We start from the raw sequence: 22,703 nt of genomic DNA on the forward strand, positions 1-22,703 counted from the left end.
ACGACTGCATCACCAGATCCAGCTGCAAGAGTGTCATCAAATTTGGAGATGACACAACAGTCGTTGGCCTCATCAGCAACAACGATGAGTTGCGCTACAGTGAAGAGGTAGAATATCTTGTGAAATGATGCAAGAGTCTCAACATGGACTTCAGGAGGACCAGGAATAACCACCCTCCACTACACATCAACAACTCGGTGGTAGAGAGAGTGGAGAGCACCAGGTTCACTTAACCAGTGACCTATCGTGGACACTCAACATCTCTTCTCTTGTCAGGAAGGTGCAACAGCGACTAGACACCCTGAGAAGACTGAAGTGTGCAAGGTTACTGGCCACTATTATGTCTATGCAGAGTGTCTTGGCCGGCTGCATCATAGTGTGGTATATTTGCTGCAGAGAAATGGATCAGAGGTCAATCCCCAGGAACATGAGAGTGGCAGAGAGAATCACTGGAGTCTCCCTCCCCCTCATCGACATGATCTACCGTGATAGTTGTCTGAAGATGATGCGCAAAATCATTGAGGACCCCTTCCACCCTGCACACAGCATATTTCAGCTGCTCCCATCAGGGAAGAGATACAGGAGTATCAGAGCCAGCACCGCCTGGCTGGGGAACAGCTTCTTTCCATGGCAGTAAGAATGCTGAAGGAACTAATAACACTAAACACCCAAGACTCTCATTTGTACAAAACAATATTATTTATCTTTATAGATAGAAAACTTGTCCTCCATATGTGTTATTTGTCTGTATGTGTGTTATGTCCAGGTACGTATCTGCACATTTTTGTACTGAGGACCGGAGAACACTGTTTTGTCAGGTGGTACTTATACAATCAGATGATAATAAATGACTTGACTTCCATCTGAGGGGTTCATGTTGCCTTCAGTATGATTGGCATATGGAAGCCCTTTTTCAAGGCAGTGATCCTTTCAAAATATGGTTCAAGAAATGCAAATTATTTTATTTCATGTAATTGGGGGTTGTTGAACTCTCAGAGGATCATTTCACCAAGTACTTGTAGAATCTCACCTGAGAAGGTGTATATGATACTTCTTTAGATCATCTCAGTGGAAGGTAGAATATCACAACTGTCCATGAATACATAGTTGTAATATTCTTATGCCCATGAACATATTTGTAGTTCAAGTGACATGTTGGCCTTGAATATATTACCCTGTCAGTCCCTTCAGATGTCTGGTCAATATAATTGCGTACTACCATTTTCATTTCCATATCCTCTGTTCACCATATGTCAGTACACCAGGTAATTCATTTTATAGAGATGTCTTTCTGACTCTGAGGCTAATCGAGATGAACATCTCCATTTACTCTTCTGATTTTTGACAACTTTCACTTAGTTAACTTTCCCAGCATTGTGTAACCCCAGGCCATATTATGTGGGTGTTCTGAAGCCAGGTGGCAAAGCCTTTTGCTTTTTACACCAATGTGACATGACCCTTTCAACCTTTAGTAAACATCTGCTGGCTTCTGGCCAAACCAGCATAGATTGTTCACATGACTTGTGTGATGGATTATATCATATTTTATATTGTATATAGGTATTGCGGGAGTAGTGTAGGTCACAAACACTTCACAAAACAGATCTCATGTAAAATGCTGGAGCTCTGCTCAAGCCAGACAATCCAGGTTCCGAGCACCTTTGCAAAAACTTTGAAGAATGCCTATAGAGACTTCACAAGTAGGCATTAATTGGACATGCTATGGAATGATGGATTATTTGTTTTGAAAGCAACAGATGAATAGACTCAGAAGATTGGGTCCAGTGCACAATCTGTCTTAATGCAGTTTGCTGTTCTAAGAAGGTCATGTGGTTTTGCAAGCAGAGAGAGAGAGAGAGAGAGAGAGTGATGGTGGGGGGGGAACAAAGCAGGCTTTCTCTAAGAGAGAGAGAGAGAGAACTGGTTTGTGTAGCATGGCAAGGTGGCAGTTTGTTTAAAAAAAACATTTTGAAGGTGGTTTGTGAGTATACAAGAGGAAATGGCTGACTAGTGTTTCACCTGAAATATGGGAAACAAGAAGGAACTCTGTAGTGACCTGCAGAAGAAGAGGTTATCATTTGGAAAACCCTGATGGGGCAAGTTTCTTCGGGAAGACACTGAAGTAACTGATGGAAGTAAATCAGATTGTGTGCGTCCAACTAGCAATGAATCTCTCTCTGAAAACCGACATGAGTGATAACCATTTAACCATTTCCACTAGAGCCTGGTGAAAATGAATAAATATTAAATTCTGTGCACAATATAAGAATTGCCTGATACCGGTCAACTTGCAGGAGTGAGAAGTGAGATTGGACTGTGAATCAAATAATTTTTCTGAATTTATACACATTACAATTACACATTAGAATTAGAAGGGGGTTAAGTAAGGTTAAGTTTATAGTAATAAGTTAAAGTTTGATCCTTTTTTTAATGTTTAAATAAAATTAAAAACTAATTTTGTTTAAGTATCCATTTGTCTTGGTGAATTTCTATTGCTGCTGGGTTTTGGGGTCCTCTGGGCTCATAACATTTGGTTCAAATGAAAAAGCCCAAGCCTACAAATCCAAGACTGGGGGCACATTCCTTGCTGCCCTCTCAGAATGATGATCCAAGAAACATGGACTCATTTTCCTCAGTTCCATCTCCAATTCTGTCTTCTCAACCATACAACATTTTCCCTTATTAAACAAATTGACCTGATTTCTTAATAGGGGCCATTAAATATGTTCATTACTCTCTTCAGATGGGATACACTGTTTCTGATGGTTTCTGATTGAAACTGCCCTTCAAGCTTTTCACTATGTCTTCATGTTCTTGGTTTACCAGCTGTTTTAGTGTTGGTAGACACTCACACCTCCGACATTGCCAGTCCTCCTATTAAAGTATTGCCATATATTTTCTTCTTTTCTGACCTGCCTTAGAAACCTACAGGACATTGTTTGTCTTGAGGAGAATCTCCACACTTCCCATATTTTGGATGAATGGCTGTTTGCTTAGTGACTGATCTAACATGCTCATTGCCTGCTGTTTTCACTGCTCTGCTGAGAGAACACTGTCCTTTATTTGCCTCACACTAGGTCACTGTCCTACCCTTACAAGCAGCAATATCCAACAACTGTGCCTGTTTGATTATTTGCATGGAAAATAGGCAGAAATAACAAACAGAACATACATCATTAAAAGTAGTATCTGCTTAAATAAAATGCATGGTCAGATATAATGATGCATGAAAAGTTACACAGGGTGATAAAAGTCAGTAATAAAAAATAGCTGACAAATGTATCAATCAGTAATTATGATACATGTTTCAAAGATTTTGCTTTTTAATAATAATATACTCACAGGATTAATGATGTCAAGGGCCACATAGCGGTTGAAAATGGCTCAAATCATGTAATATCCCTATTGCCACTCTGCGCCCTCTCAAGGCTCAATAGAATGGAGGTTCATTCAGGCCGGACGGAAGACAAGGGAGATATGGATTTGACTTTGACACTAATGCCACATAATGAGGGAGGTTTACTTGCTGGTAGTGAGATGAGTCATAAATTCAGTTCAAGTGTGAATTAAATAGAGTAAAGCAGTATGTCAAGATCTTAACTTCCATTGTGCAAAAATAAAAGGTCAGGACAAGTCCATTTAATGGATGCACTCTCCAAAACTTCAATTTTTCTCAGAAGAACTGAGGAAAAATATAAACGAAAGTGCTGTAGAAGATTGATTGACGTTTGCTTTAATCAGAGTTCCATGGAAAGAAATGTAATGTTAGTGGAGGATTTGACAAATTGCAGTTGTGATGCTACCTTCAGTGTATTGATTTAGTCCAAATAAAATTCTAGAAGGAAACAATATCTGTGATAATGTTCTTGCCCCGAAAAAACACAAAAATGCTGGAAGAACTCAGCAGGTCTCGCAGCGTGCAGAGGAGGCACAGATATGTAACTAATATTTTGGGCTTGAGCCCTTCTTCAAGGTAGGACTCAGTCTCAAAATGTTGGTTATATTGCTTTACCTCCTCTGGACATTGTGAGACCTGCTGAGTTCCTCCAGCAGTTTTGTGTTTTTTACTACAATCATAGCATCTGTAGACTTCCGTGTTTCACCCTAATGTTCTTTCCTGACCATTATTAAAAAGTTGAATTCAATGAATTGCAAATGAAACGACAGCTGTGCACAATTCAGAGGGCACCTCAGAGCTGTTCAGATTTATGGTTGTTCTCTTACAGCATTCAGTCTGGAGTGTTATGTCGCAAATTCGAAACTACGTCATCTTGCAGTTCGATTTGCAAATTTTAATTGACCATCGTTTACAAATTAATCTCATTGGTAGTTAATGATTTACTAGAATTTACCACCTCAAATTTTACAACTGTTCCCCTTGACTAAATATTATAATATAAAGTATTCTTAGAATAAAATTAACTGCAATATTTATAACACAGAGTAGCATTGGAGCTAAATTATACAATACAGGATGCACAAATTTATTCAGAATATCCATTATTTGGACTGTTGCTGCAGTTTTTAATCTAGCAGCAACGTGGTCACATCTTCAACCAAATCCTGTTGTTGATTTGATTTATCCAGGTTAATAACAACTGAAAATGCTGGGGTTATTTTCAGGCCTGCGGTATCTGTGGAAATGGGAATAATTAAAATTTCTAGTGGATACCTCTTGGAGCTTAAATTTGATTCTATTTAAGAGTCAATAACCTGAAGTCTTTTGCCATAGCTGCTACCTTCTGAGTATTTCCAGATTTTTCATTTTTTTCTTAAATTTCAGATTTCTAGCATTTGCCCATTTAGTTTTTGTTTTCAATTTCTGCAGATTAAACATGGTGTTGTGTTGGGAGTAGTATCAGGTTTGCTGGGTTCACAGAAAGACGAGTCCGGACACACACGTCACAATCAAAGGTAACTTTATTTTATACCTGGGAATCAAACAGGGGAAGATGTCAAATGGTACTTAATCACTCACCCTACTTTATAACTATAGAGGGATTTAATCTGATTCAGGCTGGACTCGGAAACTGTTGTCCACCTATTCTCTACATGGTACAAGACTAAAACTGTAACAGTGTAAGCAGGCACATCGGGCCAAGGGTCCTTGATACCAATGGCTGCTTACCCTACCATACTCGCCCAAAGATGTACATACTCACAGACAGGGACTTCTAGACACACTCCCAATTCCCTGTCCCACTGGGGTATATGGCTCACTGCAAGCTCTGATCTATCACAGTACTATGGGCCAATTAAGTGTGGTATGCACTTTAACCATGATGTCCACATCTCCAATGATGTCCACAGTAGTGACATGACATGGACCAGTGTTCGTGGCTAGGACCAATATGAGGGGAGAGTGAATTGTAAGCATGTGTTAGAATTTATAGGGTTCTGAGCTGAATCATTCAACTGAGCCATCGGTAAGGTGTGCACTAATAGATGGGTGGAGTCCAACTTTGATTGGCTGGTGATGTGACTTCCAACTAGGTCGCAAACAGGGAGGTCACATGATCCTCTGCAATTCACATACAACACTTGGATACTCAGAAGTGTTAAAAATCCCATTTTGAAAGTGTATTAACCAGAATGCCTGCTGTCTAAATTGAACTGCAGGCATTCTACGGACAACAGACCAGAGGCTAGGATTGCAAGTCCTTGCATTGCATTGCAAGTCCCACCTCTTTACTTACCGCATATCCGGTCTGCTGTCTAATTTGCGTAAATAAACAGAGATTTGGAGTTTTGGACGTTCTTGTGTGAACGACCAATGCCAAGTTGTTGTACGTTCTTCAGACTGGTAAAATCACACAAAGTCTATCTAAAAAACCTAAGCGATGTGAAGTATGGAAACTACATGGCTTGAAATATCCCAAACAAGCATTTAATTGAAGAACCCACGCACGTGTTTCCTGGTTGCAAGTTGCGCATAAGCCATGAGCTGTGTTTAATCATCTATCATCTTCAAACAATCCTCTCTCCTTCATAAGTTAAAAATTAAAGATTTACCCCACTGGGAATATGGTGAAGTGCAATCTGAGTATCACTGGTTCTCATCGTTTTTCTTTTCACTCACATACTACTCTAACTATTCCCTATGCCACAGGTGCTCTGTGATTAGTAATGGATTGCTTAAGGTGGTAAGTGTGTGGAAAGAAAAAGTTTGAACACCACTGTTGTAATCATACCTAATTGACCTGTAATGTGCATGTTTTCATAACTCCAAAGGAAATGGGCCAATGACAATTTTTCTCGAGCAAAATATTTCAGTAACAATTGGGTCCAGATTAGTGGTTCTCAACCTTCCCTTCCCACTCACATACTACCTTAAGCAATTCCTATAGACCGGAACAGCTGTCAGCCTCATTGACTGATCAAGGCAAGTGGAATGGGGAGCATGCAAAGGGCTATGGGTAGGATCGGTTTCCAGAAGCATGTCCAGCCAGCAGCCAACCTTAGCATAACAGGGGCTTACCACAGCCATAGAAGAATTCCTAGCTGCAGACTGTCATTGTATTGTAGAGCCTGAGGAAGTCAGGAAGAGTGTTTGTTATTTAAGTTGGTGGCATCATTTCTAGTCAAGGTTGATAAACAATTAACATTGCTTCCTGTCATTTGCAGATGGTTCCTTAAAAGTTACAGCGAGATCCTCTGACTAACGATCTTTCTTAATATTGGGCAGATCTCAATAGTCAAAAATGATAAAAACATTTTTTTTGCATATATTGTTGGGTGGTTTTATGGGGATGAAAAATGTAACATGGAATTGCCAGAATAACTCTCTAGTTTTGTTACCCACAGAACTGTGCCTCGAGCTCTTCTCGAGGTTGACGCACCATGTCATCCAAATTGACATCACAGTGGAGTTGTTTAAATTGGGGCTTCTGCCAAAGGCATCTGTGTAATTTTGCTGTAAAAATAGAGTCAAATACTTGTTTGGTGTTGGAGGGTGGATTATAGTTAAAAATAATATACAGTTGCCTTCAGCATTTGCAAATTGTTTACTGTTTTTATGAATCTCATGGAAACTTTCTATTGATTAATATTCTCATAAAATGCACAAAACTTTGCTTTGGTATTGTTGGCTCTGTTTGGATCTGAGCTCCCTCCCACTGCAATGAGACCCAGTCGAGTTTTGATGGATGAATTCTGATACTGAGGTCTGTCGGAAAAGAACTCCCCAGAGAAGTTGTTAAGAAGCTTTGCACTCCTGCCTCTGGTTAAGTGGCAGTTTGTGGAATCTGCTTAAACAAGACCTATCAAAAGTATATTCTAATTATATTTTTTTCTGTCAGTAAATCATATTTATTTGTATACCGAGTTCTATTGATGAAAATATTGGTAGTTTTGGTTGCAAATGAAAAATGTAATCATTTTTTTATTTGTTGGTCTTTCTTTTCCTGAAATTTATATAATTTACTTGCATATCTTCTTATTAATTTCCATAAGTTTTCATTTTGAAAAAGATTCACAGAGGAACTTACTCCAAGAGTTAGTGCTGAGGGTACAGCTTTGCAGCTCAAACATTATGTTCTCCAGTACAGAGCATCGCTATAAACCATGCCAATTGATCTGACGTGCTTCTCAAAAATCCATCCGGTTAGACAGGAAGAAACACATATTCCTTTTTGAGTATTCTTTTCAGTAAATTGTTTTCATGACTTTTAGCTTATGTCATTTTGTTCAATCATGCGATCAGCAATTATGTACACTTTATATTAATCTGAATCAATACTCCTAAACGTATGTGGTTATTGTTCCTGTTGACCTTTGATAAAGATCATTCATTGTCAGATCTGCATTTTTTTTCAAAATCATGGATTTGATACTGTGACAACCCTTCAAAAGTGATAACGTGCCTTGGAACATCCAGAAAGAAATATTAAATATTTTTATATTAATGTTTCTTGAAAAATTTATGTCCATTTATATGAAATTGGCCTTTTAAAACTTAATATTGATCTAAGAATATTATTTTTCCCTTGTAATTTATCTAGAAACTTGGAAGCCGATTTCTGACCCATCTCTTTCTGGGGATCTTTTGATTTTTGGCTTCATTTCAAAGTGTTGATTTGAAACCTGATTCTACATGAGACATAGCAACTTCTTGCAAATTAGGCAGCCCAGAAGCAAAAGCAAACAATGAGTTGCTCGAGGAAATCAGCATCCAAGGGTAGTAATGGTCAGTGAACCCCTCCTCTAACTGGCACCACGATATCCATCCCTTCTCTACCTACTCCTATTCTTCAGGATCAGAAACAAAATGAGAATTTATTGTCATGAACAAGTCACAAAGTTTGGGGTTTTGCAGCAGCGTCATTATGTAAATATTAATATGAGCCACCTTAGAACAATTTAAAAAAGTGCACAAAAAGTTAGACAGTGTCTTTGCTTCATTGATTATTCAGCAATCTGCTGGCAGTGGGGAAGATGCTGTCCTTGTGCCGTTGAGTGCTTGTCTTTAGGCTCCTGTCCTTTCCCTGATGGGAGCAGAATGAAGAGGGCATGGCCTGGTGGTGGGGGTCTTTGAGGATAGAGGCTGCTTTTTTAAGAAATCGCCTCATGTAGATGTCCTCAGTGGAGTGAAGTCTGCTGTCTGTGATATTGCAGGCTGAGTTAATGACCCTCTGGAGTTTATTCTTGTCTTGAGAGTTGGTGTCTCCATACCAGACAGTGATGCAACCAGCCAGAACACTCTCCATGGTACACCTGTAGAAGTTTACGAGAGTCTTCGGTAACATACTGAATTTCTTTAAACACCTCATTAAAGCATAGCTGCTGGCGAGCCTTCATGATTGCATCGACATGGAGGCTCCAGGACAGATCCTCAGAGATGTTGACACCCAGAAATTTGAAGTTCTTGACCCTCTCTACTACTGAGCCCTCGATGGGGACTGGGTCCTGTTCCCCTGACTTCCTCCTGAAGTCCACAATCATCTCTTTGGTTTTGCTGACGTTGAGCGCAAGGCTGTTGTCATTACACCATTCAACAAGCTGATCTATCTCATTCCTGGACTCTTCCTCATTGCTGTTTGTGATTCTGCCGACCACTGTGGTGTCAATGGTAAATTTGTAGATGGCAATGGAATTGTTCCTGGCCACACAGTCATGGGTATATAATGATTAGAACAGTGGGCTAAGCACGCATCTTTGCGCCTGTGTTGACAATCAGTGAGGAGGAGACATTGTTTCCAATTCGTACTGACTGTGGTATTGTGGTGAACTATTAGACAGAATCAGACATACACAAGATAAAGACTGTATAACAGGCTTTAATCCACAAAGACTTCCACAGAGCCAGGCTGGCTGTGGCTGCAGCAACTCTGTGTGAGGCCTCAGGAGGCAGACACAGGCTTATATCCCGGAGGGTGATTGACACCCAACCGGGTGGGGCTTGATCCATTCAGGCCGACTGATTGACAGCCAGCCAGGTGTTTCCTGTTCCCTTACACTCCTGCAGGTACAGAGGTTTCCCCCTGCAGTAGGCCGATGGTGTACCACAACAGGTCTTTCGATGAGTAAGTCGAGGATCTAGTTGCAGAAGGAGGTGGGGGGGGGGGGGCACAGATGCCCAGGGTTTGGAGCTTCTTGACCAGCACTGAGAGAATAAAGGTGTTAAAGTCTGAGCTGTAGTTGATGAAGTGCAGCCATATGTATGAGTTGCTGTTTTCAAGGAGTTCCAGAGCTGAGTAGAGACCCAGTGATATTGCATCTGCTGTGGAGTGGTTGTCACGCTAGGTCCCTCTAATTTTCCTTCCACTTTGCAGACAACCCTCCCTTTAATTGTCTCTTTCTCTCTCTCTCTCTCTACCTCTCCCACCTTCTATCTAATACCCTATCACCTCTTGGCCACCTTTTCCTACTTCATTCTCGATAAAGGGACCCGATTTGTAATGCTAACTGACTGTTTCTTCCCAAGGATACTGCATGACACCTTGCATTCCTCCATCATGTTTTTTTTAGTACAGAAACAAACCCGTTTAGCCAATTTTTGTTTTCAGTTCAGCATGTATAGAAATGCAAAATAGAATGTTTGCAAAGGTTCAATGAATTATTATCGACCCAGTAAGTCTACATGAATTTGAACAAAATTTTCAACAGATGGTGTGCCGAGTGATGAAACTGTGTTATATTCTACATTTACAAACTGGGATTGAAACATATAAACACATGCAGCTCATTAAGATTTACTATCCATTAGCATGCTAGCATGCAAAAACAAATCAATACTGAATCAGTCAATCAACATTGGTGAAAAAATCCAGTGAATTTTGCTGGTACAGTTTTAATATGGATTTTCAAGTTCAAATTTATTATCAGCTGTTTGCACATGTACAACATGACGAAACAGTGCTCTTTGATCCTTGGTGAAAAACCTGGAGGCACACAACCAGTCATAGCACACATACAAACAAACAATACATACGCAGGACCAGTATACATAGATAAAAATAAATAAATATTGTTTAGTGTATATGAGAGTCTCGAATGGTTAGTGTGAGCAGTTCCTTTGGTTGTTCAGCATTTTCACTACCTGCAGGAAGAAGTTATGTCTCAGCCAGGTGATCTCATACTCCTGTATCTCTTTTGCGACAGGAGCAGCTGAAAGATGTTATGTGCGGGGCAGATGTGGTCTTCAATGACTTTGCTCGTCTTCTTCAGACTATGATCCTGGCAGATTACGCCAATTGGTGGTGGGGGGGGGTGGGAGGTGGGGGTGTTGCTGCACTGTGTATCGATTTAAAATAGTGACCATGGCAAGCACTGAAATTGCGCTCCCCTGTTAAAAAAGCAAACATAAAGTTGACAGTTGGGAAGTTTCCATGCCCAATTGGGCTAGTTTTGAAGATCAGCTGCATGTATATTGAGCACTTTTTCAGAGGTCATGAATTCCCGTTCCCTAAATTAGCACCATTCCTCACAGCCATAACTGGGTTAGAGGTGGGATGGTCGAAAGGTTTTTAATGGGGAGAAGCAGTCTCTCTAGCTCTCTCCCTCCCTCCCTCCTCCTCTGTTTAAAGCCTCTGTGTCTGCCATGCGATTAGACTAATTTGCTTTATTCGTGCTAAATATACAGTATATTGACGTACAGCCACTCCAGAGCTGGGCACAGGGGTGCGCTGTCGAGAGAACTGCAAATGCATTGCTGTTAACTGCCGTTGCACTGACGGTGACTGAATGCTGCCCCTTCCACATCCAAGGCCAAGCCGAACTGGCCTGACTGCAGAGCCAAGAAGGGCAGCCTATACCTGAACTTGTTTTCTCATCCCAGAATAACTCTGCCCGGCTTCAGTGGGGAACAGAACATGCACATGGGGGTGGGCTGGGGTGAACTCTTGAATTCACACTACTGCAATTCCCCGCTTACTTCAGTGAAAACTCTGACTCTCCCTTTGCTTTGCAAGAGTTCACTGCAGGCCATGGATAACACAAGAAGTTTTCCGGTGAAGACAAACATTGGGCAAATCAGATGCGGGTTCATTTTTTTCCCACTCCACTCACATAATCTCTCCCCTTGCACTTTGCGGGATTCAAACATAAATGTTGCTTCCATTTCAGGGCGAATAAAGTCTTACCTGTGATTGTTCAAAGGGTCACCAGCACCCTCTCTGAGGTCTGGTTTGCCTAATGGTAGTGACGGCCCAGGGTGCATTGCTTCCAATCCCGAGCTCACTGGAGTGCCATCCGGCACCTCACCAGGCCACTCCAGGCTGGCATCTCATCGGGCAACTTCTAGACCTCGCTCAATGTGGGATCAATGGGAAAAATAGCCATCTTGCTTACCCATAATTCCCCACGCAGCTGGAACTGCTCTGCACTTCTTTGGGGCTGGCAATGGAAGAACAGTTCCAACATTCACTTGCATGAGAAACAGATGGATTTTCTCTTTGGATTCTCTCAAGAAAAGCAGTTTTGTAACAATGTGAGAGGGGGAAATGAGGCAAAATTCTTAGCTGTAAATTTTAGGTTGACTTGCACCTATAGTTCAGAAGGTGACAACATACATTTTAGTTAAAGATGCCAATTAAATACTAAGATATACTGAAGTGTTACATCTCTGTGTTACCCGGAAGTTTCTTAATAATAACTTAGAGATGCAAGATTCAAATAACACAAGAGATTTTACTTACTGATGTCTTCCACCATCACTGTTCACACACACACACATACATACACCCCACAGTAGTGGTGGACTACAGTTACTCCAGTGAGAAGGGTGTATTCTTACATGGTTACAAAATAGTTCACATTATCCTGACTATATAATATGCATGATAAGTTGTCAGCAGCTCAGGAAGTTAATACTTGAACACAGGAATCCACTTCCTGAGGAAGAAAGAACAACCTGCAATGGGAGACACAGGAGCTTTGGTTCCTGCTGGAGGACCAGTGATATCAGGGATAGACACTTGTAATGTAATACAGATTGATATCAAGGGGAAAGGCAGTTTCTTAATTTTGATAACCTGGAGCAATAGAAAAAAAGATTTTTGTTTGAAAATGGATTTCTGTTTGTGCTTTTATTTCAGATGGAATAAATCATTTGGTAGCTTTATAATAGGCGTCTTTACATGAGGTGATTGTCAGTCCAGCTTGGATGAGGTTGATGAACCATGCATTGATGGTTGAATGAGATCACAGAATTCAGCTATAATGTTGAGGTCTTACTGTTAAAGCACAAGGTCTCATAGTTACCTGCTCTTCAGAGTTATTGGTGCTAATGAACTAAATCAGACATATATCCAAAAGTTGTAGGGTGTGTAATTTAAAAGAATAGTTTGATTAGGAAAATAGTTTCTGTTCTGAATTTCAAACTTTGTATCTATATGCTGATAACAACTTAAAATAATTTTCTTAGGAAATGTATACAGTGACACAATTTTAATTCATGTAATTCATAGAATGTTTCAATAACTAGGTGTAATTTTTTTTGAGAGACAAACATTCTATTTTAATATTGTTAGTTTTCAGGTTGTATTTTAAAAAAAGAGGTTTGGCATTTACTCATGTACTATTGCTAATCACAGCAAGATCACAATATATAGGAGCAGAAATAGGCTAATTGGCCCATCGAGTCTCCTCCGCCATTCTATTGGCTGATCCATCAATCCCGCTGCCCGGCCTTCTCCCCATAACTTTTGACGCCCTGACTAATCAAATAATGAAAGTGCAATATTATTTTCTCCAAATGTTTGTCACCAACAGGAAACTATAAAGCATTGATAGAATTAGTAGAATAGGTACATCTTGGCATGCTGGTCTGGAATGTCAGACCATATGGCACCCAGGGAAAGCTTATCAATTCAATATAAAATTGGCTTGGCAATTGAGGAGACAGAGGATGATGACAGAGAGTTGTTTCTCAGACTGAAGGCCTGTGGCAAGTGGGGCACTACGGGGATTGATGCAGGGCCCACTCTTGTTCATCACTTATGTTATTGACCTGGATGAGAATGTCCTTGTGATGGTTATATCTAATAAAGGGCCCAGGCCCTTTACTTCCTATGAATGCTGCGTGATCGGCTGAGTATCTCCAGCAGGTTTATGTATTGCAGTGGCATGGTTAGTAAGTTGAAGGATGACACTAAACTTGGTGGTATAGTGGATAATGAAGAAAGTTATCAAATATTACAATGGGATCAGCTGTGCCAGTGTCCCAGGAATGGCAAATGGAGTTTAATTCGGATGTGTGAGATGTTGCCTTCAAACCAGTGCAAAATTTACACAATTTCCAATTATTTCTATCAACAATTCTAACAGTTACATGATAAGGTAAAGGTTCCATTGTTGTTATGTAATACTATATTTAGAATATAACATATATGAAATTCTTTAACTTTTGACGACCATAAGGCAGGCAGTGAGTCGTCACTTTGTCCAGCCTCACAGAAACCTACAGCCCCTGGTGTTCCTAGGCGGTCTCTCCTCCAAGTACTGGTCAGGCCTGAGCCTGCTTAGTTTCCGAGATCAGACAATCTCAGGTGTATTCAGGCCATTAGGTGTTATGTATACTTCCCTCTTTATAAAAAAAATGGATGAATAGTTTCAATTAGAACTATTTATTTACTACTAGTACCAGCAGTCACAAAATCAGATCCTTAAGATCTTCTTCCTTTCTTTGGCTTGGCTTCGCGGATGAAGATTTATGGAGGGGTAAATGTCCACGTCAGCTGCAGGCTCGTTGGTGGCTGACAAGTCCGATGCGGGACAGGCAGACACGGTTGCAGCGGTTGCAGGGGAAAATTGGTTGGTTGGGGTTGGGGTTGGGTGTTGGGTCTTTCCTCCTTTGCCTTTTGTCAGTGAGGTGGGCTCTGCAGTCTTCTTCAAAGGAGGTTGCTGCCCGCCAAACTGTGAGGCGCCAAGATGCACGGTTTGAGGCGATATCAGCCCTCTGGCGGTGGTCAATGTGGCAGGCACCAAGAGATTTCTTTAGGCAGTCCTTGTACCTTTTCTTTGGTGCACCTCTGTCACGGTGGCCAGTGGAGAGCTCGCCATATAACACGATCTTGGGAAGGCGATGGTCCTCCATTCTGGAGACGTGACCCATCCAGCGCAGCTGGATCTTCAGCAGCGTGGACTCGATGCTGTCGACCTCTGCCATCTCGAGTACTTCGACGTTAGGGATGTAAGCGCTCCAATGGATGTTGAGGATGGAGCGGAGACAACGCTGGTGGAAGCGTTCTAGGAGCCGTAGGTGGTGCCGGTAGAGGACCCATGATTCGGGAAATAACATCATACCGTATATTTTGGTGTGTATGTCGACCCCCATTTTTCAGCCTCATTTTAAGGGTTTTAGTGTAAAAGCCGACCCCAATTTTCTGGATGCTAGACCCTTTGACTGGTGTATCATTTGATTTCCCCCCCCCCACCCCCCCCAAGATAGTGCAGATTGATCTGCTGGATGTTGGCTGTCATGGAGGGTCCATCAACAAAACGAAGTTCGTGATTAAAGTATGAAGTGAGTTTTAAATTGACAATGATAGAAATGGCCAAGAAAACCAACAACCGCGCTGCTGCAAGAAAATTTGATGTATATGAGAAGTTGGTAAGAGATTGGAGGAAGAAAGGAGAGACTTTACGATAAATACCAAAAAGGCAATGTACATTGAGAAGAGGCCAGAGTTGGAAAATCACGTTGCAGAATGGAGATGTGAACAGAGGCAAGATCGTGACATAGTCACCCAAAATAAAATAAGAACATTTGCACTGCAGTGGGCCAAGTCGCACCCAGACCTCAGTAAAAATTTTGAGGCCACAGTAGGCTGGTGCACTTGTTTCATGAACAGGAAAAATTTGGTATTACTCAAAGAATAAGGTAGTTAAAAAAACAAAAATTGCACAGAAACTACCATAACATCTTAATCATAAAGTTGTAAGTGTTCAACAGTTTATTATACATAACTGGCAGAAAAAAAAAACAGTTTGCATTGGCAAATATCGGAAACATGGACGAAATCCCCATGAATTTTGACATGATAGGCAAAAGTACAGTGGAATAGAAAGGTGTTAAAACTGTGCAAACCAGAAGTACAGGCCACAAAAAGACCAGGTTTACTGTGGTGTTATCGTGCATGGCCAACACGATGAAGTTAAGACCATGGCAATCTTCAACTGCAAAATTAAACCAAAAGTGAAATTCCCTGAAGGTACTTTTGTACACTTTCATGAAAAAGGATGGATGGATGAAAATGGTGTAAAAGTACGGATAGACAATGTGTGGAACAGGCAGCCAGGGATTTATGCAAGAATGGAGTTTGTTGGTCTGGGATATATTTCACAGCCACTTCACTGAGAACACTATAAGTAGATTAGCACTACATAATACTCACATGGCAGTTATTCCGGATGGTTTGACACCTATATTGCAACCTCCCAATGTCTGATTGAACAAACCATTCAAAGACCATGTGCACGAGAAATGGAATACATGGACGTTGAGTGGAAAAAACTCATTTACAAAAGGCCAGGCAATGTGTGCTGTATCGCTTGATGTGCTCTGTAACTTCATGCTCAAGGCATGGGACAAAGTTAAAGTAGAGACTGTGATAAAATAATTTAAATAGCGCGGTATCTTTTGTGTAATTGGTGGCACGAAAGATGGGTACATGAACAGAGGCAATGTTGCTACATAGTCACCTAAAATAAAATGAAAACATTTGCACTGCAGTGGGACACTGACGACGAAGCTGAACCCGCCTCATCAGATACAGACAGGGACCCATATGATGACTGCTTAAGCAGTGAGAGTATGGACGCGCCTGCCACCATCTTTGCCTCAGACGACGATAGTGAGAATGACTTTGAAGGTTTCTAAATGTGTTGTTTTTTTTCAGATAAATGTCAGTGATTTTGAAGGGTCATGTTTTCAATGAAAAGCTAAATGAAAATCTGTTGCAGTCAGGTTTGTTTTGATTTTTTAAAGGGTCTACATGTGATAAATACAGCCTTCGGTTTCTTCATTTACTGGCACTTCACAATATACATTGAATCTGCTTTTAATGGGTTAACTTATACACCAAATCAGTCTTTCAAGGGTCGACTTATTACGCTGCATCGGTGCGGATGAGATTTTGAGCTGAATTTAAGATCTCAAATGTATATCCAGCCAAGAAATCAACCCGCATTTTTTTAGAGTATTTTTGGGGTTCAACTCGACTTGTATGCTGAAATATACGGCAATTTGAATTGGCTGAACACTAGAATACTGATGATGAAATGAGAGAGTGATTTTATGCATCACACGCGAGTCCAAACAGACATGATTATGATCAACTTGGGATCCTGATGGATGTTTTTCTGCACAGTCAAATTTCCATCTCTTAGCTACTCAGAAAATATGTTCTCTTTGGAGCAGCAATGTAATCGGACATCCCTCATGTTTCCCCCACACCTTGATGAAGGGCTCAAGCTCGAAACGTTGGTACATAAACGCACTGTTTGACCTGCTGAGTTTCTCCAGCATTTGTGCGTTTTTTTTTTCCACTCACTCAGGGTGTCAACAGAATCCTGTGTTTTACCAATGTAATCGGTCAGTTTTGCTATTTAGTGGTTCATTTGAGTTATTCACTTCCCACTTGCGCGCTAATGGATCACGCCAGTCATTAATTAACCATTTATAATTAGCCCAATGACACTTTTAACATTTACAAAACCATGGTGCTCATAAAACTGATGACTGAGGGTTTTTACAATAGTTTTTTAGACATAATTCTGTTAAAAAATAAAAGTCATGAATTTTTACACATTTTATTGAACCAATAATTTCCATATTTGAAACAATAGTAATTTGCTTACTGGAATTTAAATACTGGTTTTTAGAAGTTGGATATTAATTTGTGGTGATGTATCATAATTGTTAACTTGAACATGGGGAACAATCTTTACCAGCATTTGGGTAATCAAAATGTATTAGTTCCCCATTCAGTGGGAATCGGTACAGCCTGGAAAATCTGCTCTTATATACAAAAATACATCTATTGCCTTCTGAATCAATGCATAAGGCCAGCTCTAGACTAAAGGAAAGAAATTCTGTGACATTTTGCCCATCTTGCGTCCAAAAAATTGATGAAATAACAGTGGAGGAGCAAATAAAATGAATGAGTAATGAGAAAATAAATCAGCTATGTTTTAGGACTCCACAGCAAACATTGCTCTGGGGATACTAATGCACTTGGAGGATTGAGCTTGGAACATGTATAGTTTGTGGCCCATGAATATTTAGAGTGTATAAAATTGATATTTAGCCAAACATGATCTATTCTTTAGAGAAATAATGACAGAACTTGTTTTGTATGCAGTCACAAACTAGTAAAATGTGCTCATCACTTAATGCCTAAGTTCTTCAAAATGAAGCATTCCTTGTGCAAATGTCTGTTTTCCTTGAAACTGAAATAGAGTTTTAGAGCTGTGTATATAACCTCTTCAGTTGAACAGAATTCTCGGATAGAGAACTGTATTTCTTAACATTCTGACCTGATTAAAGCCTGTGTTTGCACCAAGGTGAATATTCTATTCATGATGAAAACAGAATCTCTCCCAACTGACAGCTTTTGCAGCTGTTCCTCCCCATCCGCACATTAACATTGGCATGTGCTGGTGGCTTGCGAATGGGAATGTCGTGGCATAATTTCTGATGAGCTCTCAGACAAAAAAAATCAACACAGTAAAAGGTGTCAATTTTGGAGCTGGGATTCAGAATTGATAACTAAAGAACATTTAGCAGCTTTGATTTTACTGTCAATGGCAAAGCATCTGTGCTCACTACAAATTTCTACAGACAAGTTCTCAATTTAGCTTAATTTCTCCAAGCTAAGTTCTCACTCGCTTTCTTGAAATTGACTTCTGCATGGATTTATTCTGACATTTTCATGCATCAGTCACATTTTAGATTTTTAACATCTCCTACTGAAAATGTATTGAATGAAGGCTGATTCAGGTCAGTAAAGTCCTGGGCTCTGGGCAGGGATGGGACTGAAAGTGGGATTAACAAGTCATGGCCACGGTTGTGGCTTGTACAAAAAGGAGTGATGAATCAGCAGACATCAGTGAGATTGAAAACTTGGCTGAATGAGGCGCCAGCGATGTCACCAAAACCAAGGAGGTAATTGTTGAATTCACAAAGTAAAAAACAGAGGTGTATGATTCAGGGATCATTGAGGATTCAAAAGTAGAGAGGGTGAGCAAATTTAGGTTCTTATGTGGGTCAGATTTCTCAGATTTCATATTTCATATTTATTATCAGAGTAGATATGTCAGCCACCAACGAGCCTGCAGCTGACGTGGACATTACCCCTCCATAAATCTTCATCCACGAAGCCAAGCCAAAGAAAGAAAGAACATACATGACATCACATATAACCCTGAAATTCCTTCTTCCTGCTGGCACGGCAGAATTAACACTAATTGGTAGCGTGAAAAATAAACCCTACACAGTGTAAACATGTAAACAAAGACCTGTAAACATAATGAATTTAAACAAACTGACTGTGTAATACAGAGTGAACAAAAGAAAGTCAATAAAGTGCACAAATAAGAGTCTTAAATGACTCCCTGACTGTGTTTGTCGTTGAGGAGAGTGATGGTGGAGGATTAGCAGCTGTTCCTGAACCTGGTGATGCGAGTCTTGTGGCCCCTATTCCTCTTTCCTGATGGCAGCAGCGAGAACAGGGCGTGTGCTGGCTGGTGAGCTTCTTTGATGATTGTTGCTGCCCTCTGACGGCGGCGTTCCCTGCAGATGTACTCAATAGTGGGGAAGGTTTTGACTGTGATTTCCTGGGCTGTGTCCATTACCTTTTGGAGGGCTTTATGCTCAGGGGTATTGGTGTTCTCATACCAGAGGGTGATGCAGTTGGTCAGCACACTTTCCTCTGTAGAAATTTACTAGGGTTTCTGGTGTCATACCAAACCTCCACAAACTCTTGAGAAAGTAGAGGAGCTGATGTGTTTTCTTCACAATGCCATTGGTGTGGTGGGTCCAGGAAATATTCTCCAAGATAGTGACTCCAAAGAACCTAAATTTGCTCACCCTCTCCACCTCTGATCCCCAAATGATCACTGGATTGTATACCTCGGTTTCCTTCCTGAAGTCCCTTAGATTTTGTGACCATTCAGCCAAGTTTTTAATCTCCATGTTGACTCATCCCCTTCCTTTGTACAACCTGCCTCCATGGTTTCATCAGCAAATTTGTAGATGGCGTTATTGTCGTACTGATCTACACAGTCGTAGGTGTAAAGTGAGTTGAGCAAGGGGCTAAGAACACAGCCCTGTGCTGCTCCAGTACTAATGGAGATTGTGGAGGAGAAGTTGTTACCAATCTTCACATTGTGGTTTTGAGGTGAGGAAATCCATGATCCAACTACACAATGGGGTGTTGGAGTTTGATGATCAGTTTTTAAGGGATGATGGTGTTAAATACTGAACTATATTCGAGCATGTAAGCATCTTTGCTGTCCAGGTGTTTCATGGCTTTGTGTAGAACCAGTGAGATGCCTCTATAGAGGAGGGCCAAACACGCTAATTACATCATGAAGAAAGCACATTAGCACCTCTACTTTGTCAGGGGTTTGTGGAAGCTTGGTATCACATTGGAATTTCTGTAGATGTGTGGTGGACCAGCTGCATCATAGCCTCATATGAGGACACCAATACCCCTGAGCATAAGGCCCTGCAAAAGTTAGTGGACACAGCCCAGGACATATCAGGCAAGATCCTCCCCACCATCAATAACATCTACAGGGTATGCTGCTGTTGGAGACCAATAGCAACCATCAAATATCCACATCACCCAGCACACACTCTGTTCTCGCTGCTACCATCAGGAAAGTGGTATAGGTGCCGCAAGACTCGCCCCACCAGGTTCAGGAACAGGTGCTGCCCCTCCTCAACAACAAACTCAATCAGAGACTCATTTCAGGACTCTTGTGCACTTTCTTGATTTTCTTTTTGTTCTCTCTGTTTTGCAGTCAGTTTGTTTACTTTTCTTTATTTGTTTATATGTGTATGTTGAGTGCAGTTTTTTTTGTACCACAATTTAGTGGTAATTCTGCTTTGCCCATGGGAAAAAAAATCTCAGTGATGTTATTTTATGATGGATATAACATGGAAATTTTACCTCAATAGACAAAGTTGAACTTTCAACAAAACTGTCTTCTTTGTTCTTAATATTGACTTCCTCTTGAACCTAAACCTACACTCCCCTGACCATTGACAGCTGTACCATTGAGGTCATCAAGAATATCAATTCCTTGGAGTGCACTTGGCAGAGAATCTGACCTGGTCCTTTAACACCAGGTTCTTGGTCAAGAAAGCCCAGCAGCACATCTACTTCCTGCAAAGTCCATCTCCCACCTTCCATCCTCACTACATTCTTGAGGATGTATTGATAGACTCTTGTGCAACTGTATCACCACTTGGATTGGAAGCTGCAAGACCCTACAGAAGAGAGTGAAGACAGCAGAAAAGACTATTGGGGAACCTCTTCCTAGCATGGAGGACATCTACTATACCCGATGCAGGTGGAAAGCAATAAACGTTGTGGAAAAACTCCACACATCCCGCACGTAAACTGTCCTCCCTTCTGCCATCAGGCCCTTACATTCTGAATGCGAAATAGCTTCTTATCCCAAGCCATCAGGCTCTTGAACTCCAAGTTCAAATGTGCATAGTGAACCGTGGACTTTCAGTGTCTACTCCTTCATATCTTAATATTTTAATGTGTTAACTGCTTTCCTAATGTATCTAAGTAAATATGCTCCAAGGTGCTGGAGAAATGATATCTCATCCTATATGAATGACAAATAAAGTTGACTTGACGACTTCATACATAAAATAAGTACACTACTTTTAAGCCTTGTAACTTGTTAGCTGCAATTCCTTTTGTTGATTGGAATTCTTGAGGATGACCTGATATTTTTTATTCAGAGGTAATCCTATTCAGCTCTTTTAATAATGAACATACTCAGTGGCAGAACTAGTTTCTCCTCTCTGAGGTTTGGAGTTGAGGAGACAGTTTAATGGTGTTAAATTTTTATCTTCACAGGTCATAGTGGGAAGAGCAAGCTTATATCTTGGCGTAGTTGCAGCAGGGGCCATCAACCAAAATTTGAGGGATTGTTCTGCAAATGGCACCTGGCCTCTCTCCCTATATCATGCTGTTTGTGTACTCAGTAACCACATGCATCATACACCCAGCCATTTAACTTTATTTACTGAAAGAAATGGTTTTACTAGTTAGTATCAGAGTCCTAAAGAGATAAAGGCCAATGGGCTCACATCAACCATCAGCCACTCATTTGCACTAATCCCACATGAGCAGCCAGCACAACATTGTTACAGCATCGGAGACTGGAGTTTGGGTTCGAATCCTGCATTGTCTGAAAGGAGTTTGTACATTCTCCTTGTGTCCGCACGGGTTTCCTTCAGGTGCTCTGCTTTCCTCTCACCCTTCAAAATTTACCAGGGTGTAGGCAAATTGGGTGCAATTGGGCAGCATGGGCTTGTGAGTAGAAAATTGTTGTGCGAGTAGTAAATTTGCCAAAACTTGAAATGTCTAGATTAAAATAAATTAAATTAATCTCATAGATTTAATCTTCCCAATATTTTCATCAACCCCATCCAATTCCATCGCTTATCTCCACAGCAACAATTTAGAGCGGGCATTTAAGCTTCCATCAGGCATATCTCTGGATGTGGGAGAAAGCCATAGAGTCACAGCAAGAACAAATGAGCTCCAATACAGTCAGGATCTGAGACTGGGATTGAACCCAGTTCTCTGGCAGGATTCCATCATTAATTATTAAATCTATAGCTTAGTGCCCCTCAACCCTTTCCTTTCCACTCACATACCACTTTAAGTAATCCTATGCCATCGGTGCTCTGTGATTGGTAAGGGATTAACACCAGGTTCTTGGTCAAGAAAGCCCAGCAGCACGTGGTATGTGAATGGGAAGGTTGAGAATCACTGCTCAAGATCCTATTGTTACTGAAATATTTTGCTCGAGAAAAATTGTCATTGGCTCATTTCCTTTGGAGTTAGGAAACTGTGCACATAACGAGTCAATGAGTATGATTAAAACAGTGTTTTTTCAACCTTTTTCTTTCCACTCACATACCACCTTAAGCAATCCCTTACTTATCACTGAGCACCAATGGCATAGGGAATACTTAAAGTGGTATGTGAGTGGAAAGAAAAAAGATTGAG

The 22,703-nt window shown here is 40.8% G+C and overlaps 1 long non-coding RNA gene across 1 annotated transcript in view; it reads left to right on the plus strand.

Annotated features, from left to right (window-relative positions):
- Positions 1–22,703, plus strand: part of LOC138762951 (uncharacterized) — a 66,952-nt gene that overhangs the window by 36,970 nt on the left and 7,279 nt on the right. Inside the window, exon 2 of the long non-coding RNA XR_011357256.1 lies at positions 4,829–4,914. This is a non-coding gene — a long non-coding RNA (uncharacterized lncRNA). The remainder of the gene's footprint in view (positions 1–4,828; positions 4,915–22,703) is intronic.

This window comes from Narcine bancroftii, chromosome 5 (genome assembly GCF_036971445.1).
Source record: "Narcine bancroftii isolate sNarBan1 chromosome 5, sNarBan1.hap1, whole genome shotgun sequence".
Lineage (NCBI taxonomy): Eukaryota > Metazoa > Chordata > Chondrichthyes > Torpediniformes > Narcinidae > Narcine > Narcine bancroftii.